This window comes from Psammomys obesus, unplaced genomic scaffold (genome assembly GCF_907164565.1).
Source record: "Psammomys obesus unplaced genomic scaffold, mPsaObe1.curated_primary_1811, whole genome shotgun sequence".
NCBI classification, from domain to species: domain Eukaryota; kingdom Metazoa; phylum Chordata; class Mammalia; order Rodentia; family Muridae; genus Psammomys; species Psammomys obesus.
In genome coordinates, this window is record NW_026592890.1 from 13,296,258 (window position 1) to 13,306,650 (window position 10,393).

Sequence of the window (10,393 nt, forward strand, 5' to 3'; positions counted from 1 at the left end):
GATGGACATCTTACGAAGACAATCTCATCTAATATCTTTAATTCTACACCATTCAGACTTGCTCACAGTTGCAAGTGAAGCCGCCAATTTATCAAACAGTGACATCTACCTCATTCCAGAGTCTGCCCAACCTTTCAGGAACATGCTGAAGACAGTTTCTCTTCATGTCGCACCATTTTGAGTTGGCTGATGTGGGAATTGTGGACCTTAAAGAGCTGGAAACAGCATACTTTTTGATAAGACTCATACAGTTGGCTTATGTACTGAAAATGTTTCATTAGACACACCGGAAAACTGGTTAGCTCAGAGAATCTACAGAGAGCAGAAACAGTCTCCGTTAAGTTTCTTAAGTGATTAATAATTTCATTAACTATTAGAATGTTGGCAGGAGGAATCAAAGGATGTGATGGATGGGGAGAAAGCAGGGTGGAAAGCAGCAGCTGTGCCTAATTACTGACTGGAAGGAAGGGAACTGGAAGGAAGGGAAAAGCTTCAAAACCAATGTGTGCTCCTGCTCTTGAATCCTATCAGGGGTTTCCATCCCACTCATGCACAGCACCTTGGAAAAGCGACATTCCACTAAGACAAACAGAGGAAAGAACTTTATGGGAAATGGGAAACACACAGATGTAAACGATCCTTCCTGTTGTCCCTAATAAAGGACCATGAAGCAAGACTTTCCACTGCAAAGTTGGCGTTCAAGATAATTCCAAACCCGCATTTTTTTTTTTTTTTTTTTTTTTTGTGGAGTTGCTGTGTAAACATATGTACCCGACACCCTTTCTCTGAGCTCCTCGGGCTGGCTCCCATACAAAATAATGACAGTGAGAGAAACTTTGTGTGAATCTGCTGTAGCTTTCAGGGCCCTGGGGAATTTATTAAAAACACATTTGAAAAGATGGATATTAATTTTTCTCTTGAAAGAATTGTGAGAAAGTTTTGATTTTTGTTTGTAATGGATCATCAAAAAATGAGGATGTGTGTGTGTGTGTGTGTGTGTGTGTGTGGTTTTGACATTTATTTAAGCTCTGTAGCATTGCAGCATCCTGAAAATGTTGTAATACAAACAGGATTTTAAAAATGTACCTCATCAGCATAAAAATATTCTCTAAGCTGTATTTGTCTTACTGCAAAAATAAATTGAAGAAATAGTTCATTTATGCAGTGAACATATTAAGAGTCACAACACTATCCCAAAAGCTGTTGTCCCTGGAGCAAGACAACAAAATCCAGGGATGACAAATGCTAGGAGATTGGGCATTCCGTGAGTTTACTGCGGGACAAGCATAGCTACATTTCCCTGGGTCCAAGAGGTAAGATGCATGCCATGTCCCATGATTCACATCACAGAAAACAACTGACAGAAATGAAGAACAGAAGAGGAAGGACAAGAAGAAGAAGCTATGAAGGCTTGGCAGTGGCAAGCAAGGTGATACTCAAAAATCAGCTATGGCAGTTATAGGAGAATTTAGACAACTCCTAATTCCAAAGCATTCCAAACCTACTTCGAAACTTCTCATCAGAGACTCTCAGTACTGAGATAAGTACAAATCATTCCAACCAACAGGCCTCGTGCACATTTTTCTCCTTTCATCCTTCAACACTGAGATTTCATTGGATCAAACAGCCAGGCACAGACTGTGAGACCTCATAAATACCCTTTAGAACTGTGAGCTCAAAGGTCATTCCATCAGGATAAACAGGGTTTGTTTTTTCTCTCTCTTTATCTTCCAGATATTGAAAATAAGTGGTTCCCTCAAACAATGAAGAATGAGGTATCATTTCCCCAACTTCCAACTTCTCCTAGGCTCATATGTTCATCACACTGACCCCTTTCATCATGCCTCCTCAGAGCCCAGTGTCTCTGTTTCCTCCAAGGCAGCTTGCAGTGAGGGACAGGATTATTCCCTGCTCTGGGAACACCTCTTGTGATTTGGCCTGCCAATAAAAGTCTAAAGTTGTTGAATACTGGCTCAGCAATCACGCTGTGAAACAGTGGAGCTCAGTTGCTCTCCTGCCCCTAGGTCTTGCTGCCTAACTCAAGGCTGATCACGCATGAACGTATGAGAATGGGATGGGATGGAGCCAGTTTGGCTCTCTTAGAGAAACATCGTTTTGAGGGTGGTTACATGGCTCTGGACAGTCACTGAGGGCCTGCACGCAACGGAGGCCTCTTCTTGCTCTGAGGAGCCTCCCCGTGGCCTCCCATCTGCAGCCATTGCTGCGGCATATAACTCATTATATTTAGTTCAGTATCTATCTTGACATGTTTCGTTTTAAAATAAGCATTTAAGATACTCATAATCGGCAGTTTGCATCGCGGTACGTCGGAGGAGTGGGCGCCGGGATCTCGCTGTGCGTCCGCCTGGCCTCGCAGGGAGCCGGCTTGCAGTTCCCTGTGGGCCGTAGTCTTCGACACCTGAAATCTAGGACAACCAGCCACGGACGTGTGGGCGTGACCGCCGCTGTCTACACCGCAGCCATCTTGGAGTACCTCACCGCAGAGGAACTTGAATTGGCAGGAAATGCATCAAAAATTTAAAGGTAAAGCGTATTACCCCTCGTCATTTGCAACTTGCTATTCGTGGAGATGAAGAGTTGGACTCTCTGATCAAGGCTACAATTGCTGGTGGTGGTGTCTTCCCACATACCCACAACTCTCTGATTGGGAAGAAAGGACAACAGAAGACCGTCTAAGGATGCCTGGATTTCTTATTATCTCAGGACTCGAAATATTCTTAACAGCTGTCCAGTGTTGGTGATTCCGGTGGACTCTATCTCTGTGAAAAACACAATTTTGCCTATTTGTAATTCTATTTGAGCAAGTTGGAGGCTTAATTAGCCTTCCAGCAACCAAATTTCTGCATTTGAGTCTTAACCATATTTAAGTGTTACTGTGGCTTCAAAGAAGCTGTTGATTCTGAAGTAGTGGGGTTTTTGATTGAGTTGACTGTTTTTAAAAAACTGTTTGGATTTTAATTGTGATGCAGAAATTATAGTAACAAACATTTGGTTTTGTACAGACATTATTTACACTCTGGTGGATAAACTCAATAAAGGTCATATCCCAAACTAGTTTTAAATTTGCTTAATACTTGGGAAAAAAAGGTATTCATAATCAAATCGTGCATTAGCCACTATTTTAATCATCATTAACAAAGGCAATCAATACGCTTTTTTTTTTTTCAGTCAGTTTCTCCTACTATACCCTGTGGCTCCAAGAGCTAGGAATAAAAAATAAAACAAGATAAATCCCCTCTGAATTCCAAAGTAAAGAAGAGGACTGTACAGTGCAAGGAAATGAAAACAAGCACATGGGTCCAGTTACTGCCCTGATATGTGGAAGTTAGACTTACAAGTCCTGAAATGAAAACAGGTTTTAAGTCTTTTCAGCTCTAAGTAAGGATATGGTGGACCGAGGAAAGGCAGACGAACAGGAAATGAAGCTGGAAGCAGAGTGGTCACAAGGGAGACTGTCACATGGCTCCACAGCCAGTGTTTTAGGCTTCAGTTTGCACGAGAGACACTGTGGAAGGGGAAGCTGAGTGACAGAATGAGGTTTCAGCTGTGTACACAGACATTTGACAGGAAGGAGTGCGCAGATCCCAGCCAGTGCTGAAGAGAAAGCTGCTTTCTTTCTGTAGGAACAACTGGAGAGGCTGGAGAGGCTGGAGAGGCTGTTTCTGTGAAGGAGGTTTGCTTGGTCTTAGGCCCTGTGTCCTTCAGGGCTTCCGCCATTCCACAGGTGTCTCAGGATCTGTTTTCCGTCACTCTGCTCATACTAGCCAATGATGCAGATCAAATCTGCCCTCGCTTGTTTTGCTTCATGCATCTGTCACCTTGCCTTTCACCACAGGAGAGACTTGCAGAATTAAGTGTTGAGGTCTTGGTACATTTTAGGTTATTAATTATTTTTTCCAAGCCTCAGATTCATTTCCTTAAAATAAGGATCACAGAATCCTAAATAACACAGATGCTGAGCAAGTGAGCTGACCCAGAAGAGGACCCGTGATTGGCGAGAAAGCACCAGGCTCATCACATGGCCTGTTTCCTCTGCTGCTATTTTTCATAAAGATCCCAAAGGATGGGTTGATTCTGAAATTTATTGGGGCACAGGCAGGAATTCCTGAGGAACACAAGTATACAATTCATCACAGGGAAAAAAAACAAAAAACAAAACTGACTTCCATCATGGTGGCAATTACAGGGTTGAAGCCTCGGGATAGTATTTCTGATAAGATTCCAAAAGAGTTGAAAGTTTAATACTCCCAACATATTTAAAGCCAAAAAAAAAAAAAATTCTCTCCCTTTTATGTCTTCCAAATCCCTTTTCCTCTCAGCTTTTCCAAAATGCTGAAGGGCAAAATAAAGCAAAGAAAATGTGTTTCTACTCACGAAATGTTAAAATAAATATGTAATGATTTCTTGGTTAAAATTTTCCTTTCCAAGATAAAAATAATTTGGAGTCACATATGATAACTATTAATGTGACCGTTCCAAACTGTGAGGCATTGGTATTCCTCAAGCAGCCCACAGGCCAGTGAACAGAATGAAGGAGCAGAAAGTGGAGGATGACGGCCAGCCAGAAGTTGCTACACAGAGCTGCATTTTGGCATGGAATGAGAGAGGGGCTGTGCATCCCTGTGCCACTCTGCAGCCATGGTCCAGGAGCTTCCCAAGGTCAAACCCCACAGATACTTCCTGTTGTAACCTCTTATGCTCCCTGGTTGTATTGATTGTGCCATGGTGTAGATTGTTCCATTCTGTGGGTTGTGTTGTGGGTTGTGTTGTGTCGTGGATTGTGTGTGTTGTAGGTTTTGTGATGTGAGCTGCATTGTTATATAGGCTGTGCTGTGATGTGTGTTGTGTTGTGGATTGTGTTGTGATGTGGATTGCGCTGTGCTGTGCTGTGCTGTGGGTTGTGTTGTGGTCCTTCATGGCTTCACCCCTATTTTTAAAGACTGTGGCTATGGCATTCCAACAGTACTAGGAGTTACTGTGCCACTTACCAACTGAATTTTAGAATGTCTCTAACCACTCACTCTATTTGCTTTTCGCCATGAAGTGTGGACCCCCAGGTTTGTTTCACATGAGTGTCATGTCCCATTGCCAATACTGGAAATCACTGCCACATCCACTTATGGTGTCATAATTTATTAAATGTCTTTTTTTTATGGCATTTTGGGTATAATGTCGGCAAGGACAACAACTTATTATTTTCAGTGAACTTGAAAGTCCAGTTCAGGAGCAGAGCAGCCATACAAGAGCTGCAGGAAGGGAAACAGGAAGGAAGAGGCCTGATGCTGAAGGAAAGAAACTCCTTAGAAGACAAGATGCACTCAGAGTGGAATTCAATGCCCCACAAAGGGAGAGGGCTGAGCGACAGTGGTGTCCAAAGGCAGGAACCAAAGTGGCTTCTCCCATGAAACAGCAGCCAGCACAGCACATCATTTCAGACCCTGAGTGAGTACTGTGTGGTTTTGGTCTCTGGACTGCTTTTATGCCATGAAGAGTTTTTTTTTTTAAAGCCCATGTTTCTAGTGAATGATTTATGAACATTATATGTGTGCATTGGGTAAGATACTTATTCTACATTCACTCTAATATCTGATGCAGAATACATACCCATTGAGAATCTGTGAAATGAATGGAAGATTCTTCTCAAATATAATACTTTAAGAAAGAGCTTTACAGCATTCAGAATGATGTAGACAGAAATGTGAGTTAGCCCTGCTGCTGAAGACTCTTCTGTTCTCTTGTTTGATTGTTTTTTCTCACAGTCCTACAATCCTCAAGCACTCATGGCCTTGGGTCCCTCTGCAAAACACTTGCTGGATTACTACTCCTCTGAGAAGGTCAAAGCAGGACATGTTTGGTGACCAAATATGTAATATAAACATTAAATATATAACATTTATAAATATTATATAAAATGGTGTGAATTCTACACTTTGGAGCTTTGGAAGGTGGTCCATATAAACCAAAGCAATGAAAACTCACATTATGTGTGTCTTTCAATTAGTTATGAACAAAACTGCTTTTCCATATAATATCTCTCAGGAGCCCTCAGAATTAGCCTCCTCAGATAACACATGTTAAAACTGGGTTTTGATCATTTGTCCAGATATAAGAGGAAAAGCAGAAAATCATCACAAAAGGCTTTCTGTTTTAGGTGCTTGATAACATTGGTCCACCAGACTAAGTTCTTAATTGTTATTAAGTTAGTTGGAAAACAAAGCACCCCCCCCCACACACACACACCTTGAGAGCAGAGAGTCCCAGGTCAGACCACAGTCAGGCAGCTCTGATGCCAGCAGAACCTTCAATCTGGCTAAAAGCACTCTGAGGAAAACAGATGATTAATAAACAGGTCACACTGTCAATGAAGTCTTCAGCTGTGTCTTCATAAAGATAAGAATCAGTGCAAAACAGCACTCTATTATACATGACGTGTGAGTGCCTCATTCTTTTTTCCTCCCAGCATCTGCATCCATGTCCACAGATACTTATCAACTCTGCAAAGTATGTCTTATTATATTTTTAGCGAGCATATTGAGGTAATATGGACAGAAAATAAATCCCACTTGTCTGGAGTATACAGTTTGCCAGTTTAATCCATGTTGGCCCACGTGAGACAAACAGGCTGGGTGATGAAGTGAAACTGCAGCCTCCTCTAAGAGCACCGCCATCTTTGAAATTGCCTCCTTCCTGGGGCTCCTGCTCTGAGCCTGGCCCTAGGAAAGCACGGTTCTTTCTACCAGCAGAGTTCCTCATCTTGTACTTCTGTTGGTTATGACATCTTGTCTGTGTCCTTGTACACGTTATTAAGTATCTCGAATCATTTGTGTAGCAGTATGATCCAATAGTTCACGTTTCAATGTTACTTATCGTCATTTCATTGCAGGGTGACTAATGCTATCCTGACTAGTAGGCTTTGACCAACAGCCCACCAGTATGCTGACCCCAGGCTGTCTGTACTTCTGACGATTCGCTCTATCTCAGACTTGTCTATAATTCTTAATATGAAGGATGTGATTACATAAATAATCATTTATGTAATCATTTTTTTTCATGAGTCTTATGGTTAAATAGCATCGAACAATGTGACAAATAGTCAATAAATGTTTGCAGAATTAATCAATCAATAAACACAATGGTTCCAGATAGTCAAACATAATTAAGGCATTTTTATATTCAAGAGAAGAAGTCTTCAAAAATGAATATTTTTAAATTGATTTGACTCAGTCATTGAATGACTATGTAGTCTTACCTGTTTTGAAAAATATCTTTTCATTCAACATTATCAGAGATAATTCAGATTTTAATTAACAGTCTCTACCCACAAGAGCATAGTGTATAATTTGAGATTATTATATTTGAAAAAAAAAACCATTAAGTGACTTTCGCTTAAATAATAAGGTTTATGTCACATACAATGTGCAATACATGATGCAAATCAGGCAGAAAACAGGCTGGGCAATTCGCCACTCTTATCATGCATGGCGACAAAACGGGGCACCCCTTAGATGGAGTCCTCAGAGCAGTGTCTTCAGACCCCCACAAACTCTACTCACTGATGCAAATGCTGCCACTATGGAATCAGTCTGTGTGTAAACAGTAATGAAATGTGGGGAGGGGCCCACATTAACATTCTGTAGATGGAGGAGTGATTCATTTGTAAGTTAGAATGCTCTGGAGGAAAGTGGATCTTACTAGCTAAAAACGTAATGCCTTTGTAGGACATGGGTAGCTTACAGACTTTGAAATCCTCTATTATGGAGCCGTCACAGGGCAATCACAGCAGGGCAGACACACCAAGCAAAGCAGCCATGAGAGAAGCACCGGGCCCCAAGCTGTCTTTGAGTCTCTCTGCCGGAGAAGACATCCAGGGCATCCTCGGAAAGTTTTCTCTCAGATCTCAGCTACAGCCCAGGTTCCCAGAAGGTCTGGAGGAATGACCTCCGTGAGGAGCTTACCTGACCTTGTGGCAGTGGTGATGGCCTGAACTGACCAGCTTACCAAGTACAGCAAGATCCTAAGTACTAAAGAAAGAAGAAATAGATAGCAAGTCACTATTAAAAGCGAGCTCTGGGGTGGGTTGTCCACAGTGGAGCGCCTGCCAAGCCTGCATGAAACCTGGGGTCATCTCCAGCATCTGCGGACAGTGGCAGGGAGCCACGGTCCAAAGGATGCGAGCTACAGGAATGCAGGATGTGAGCGATGCGCTCTGTTGGTACAGAGTGGAGTGAACCTGGATAGACTGGCAGAAGTGAACAACTTAATGGACAGCTGGAAGGCAAAGGCTTTCCAGGAAGAACAGGCTATACCTGCAAGAGGGCTGAGCTAGAACTTTTTTCCTGGTCACAGACTTCACTTGGACTGTTTTGACAGGTTAAACAGTATCTGCCTTTTGCTTTCCATTCTGTAGGCCCCCTTCCAGAAGCTACATGCTCGAAGAAAAGCATTTTCCAGACAGAAAAATGACCTACCCCTAGTGGAGAGGCATATCCCAAACAACCAGTAGGAAAGACTAAGAAATCCACACAGGGAAACTGCTGGAAAGATCTTATGGAAAACTGAATTGGACTCATACTTTGGAACATCTGTCACCTGTAATATTTCAAAAGCGTCTGAATATACATTTCAGAAATGCAGCTGAACTGCCCAATAAAAATATTTTTAAAGCTATCACATTCCCAAACTGTCTCTATAAATCAACACATACTCTTGTCATTGTCTATACATATGTTCTAAGTTAAAAGGAATTTTATGAGCTTTGAACATCTTTTACTCATTTTTTTAGTATCTTAGTGCTAAGCTAATGTATTTTCCCCTAGCAAAATCTTACAGAGTATGAAGCAATATTAACATGAACAGAGAAAACAAACCCAAAATTTAAATTGGCATTACAGGGCATAGTAGCAAGTCATGTCAGGCTGCCCCTGTTTTATGAACTGCCAGGATTTAAGCAATACTAGCTGTGAATAGTCATGTACTCATAACATTAGAGATGCAGAAATGCCTGTGCCTTCTGAGAGGAAAAGATGGAAGTTTATATCAACTTCTGTATCCACATAATATACATATAAACTTACCTGTGTGTCAGTCAGAATTCTTATACATGTCATAAATGTCATGCTAAGCTAGATGATACCTATCATCTCTGTTGTACCCTTTTATCTGGGTTGCCATAGAAAAGCTGATGGTGCTTTGAAAAACACTGCACAAAATTATTTTGTGATACAGTTAATTTTTTCTCACTAAAGTAAAGTGGCACACTATGAAAATGGGCCACTATGGTAGGAAGGGAGACAAGCAGACAAGTATGTGGTGGAGAAAAAGGAGAAGCCCGGACTCTAACCAGAGAACAAGGAGAAAGTATGAGGGAAAGAACACACCGGGTGTGAGCACAGCGGCAAAGGCAGTGGATGGCTTGGCTGTGCATAAACAAACCACAGAAATGTTTTTTAAAGAGGATTTTATCAGCCCCCAGAGTTCCTTAAAAAATTCCCCCAATGTAACTAAACTTCTTCACTACACAGAGAAATATGAAAATATCAAAAAAAAAAAAAAAAACAGAAAGGGTGGTCAGCAAAGGGCACACAGAGATGGCACAGATGTGGGAACTATCCAGCAGGCTGTGCGGCAGCCATTACAACCTCATTTCATCAAGTAAGAGCAGACTTGAAAAAGAGAGAAATGAATACAAAGGTGAAATTCTTACTAAAAAGTGGGGATTATTAAAGGACTCAAATAAAATCATCATGAAAACTGCAAAAGAACTGTTGCATTGAATGGGCTTTTGTTGAATAGAGAGAGAGGGAGGAACAAGTGAACTTAACACAGTAAATATAAATAGGAATTAGACTCTCCTTAACTGATGATTAAAGCATATGCACACGCTCAGAGTGACACCTGCAAACCAGGCACTCCTGGATCTTAAACCTGCTAAGGATGAATTATGCTCTTGAGGGAAGACTGCTTTCTCTGAGCATTATCAAACAGTTACTGCTTCATAAATTTTGAAGCAAATTTTCAAAATTATGATGTATTGTATTCCCAAGTATTGGGTTTTTTTTTTTCCTGATTTGCTACAACTGGCAGCATTTGGTCCACTATGGGAGAATCCACCTTTAAATGCAGACTAGAGTTGACACCGTGGTTCAGATCTAAGGCTGTGGAGAAGAGAGGAGAGAGGAGAGAGGAGAGAGATGGAGAGACAGAGATGGGAAGAAAATGGAAAAAAATAGAGATAGGTGGGAAGGAAAGGTGGAAAGAGAGAAGGAGAGAGGAGAATGTGGGAGCAGAGAGGGAGAGAGGAGAATCAGAAGCAAGGCTTTCCAGAGCCCAGGAAATGCCACATGAGAAATTGTCTTAGTGAGGGGTTTCCATT

General features: G+C 41.6%; 1 pseudogene; it reads left to right on the forward strand.

Moving 5' to 3' along the window:
* The first annotated feature begins 2,055 nt into the window (after nt 1-2,055).
* On the forward strand, nt 2,056-2,767 carry LOC129683244 (histone H2A.Z-like; annotated as a pseudogene).
* The last annotated feature ends 7,626 nt before the right edge of the window (nt 2,768-10,393 follow it).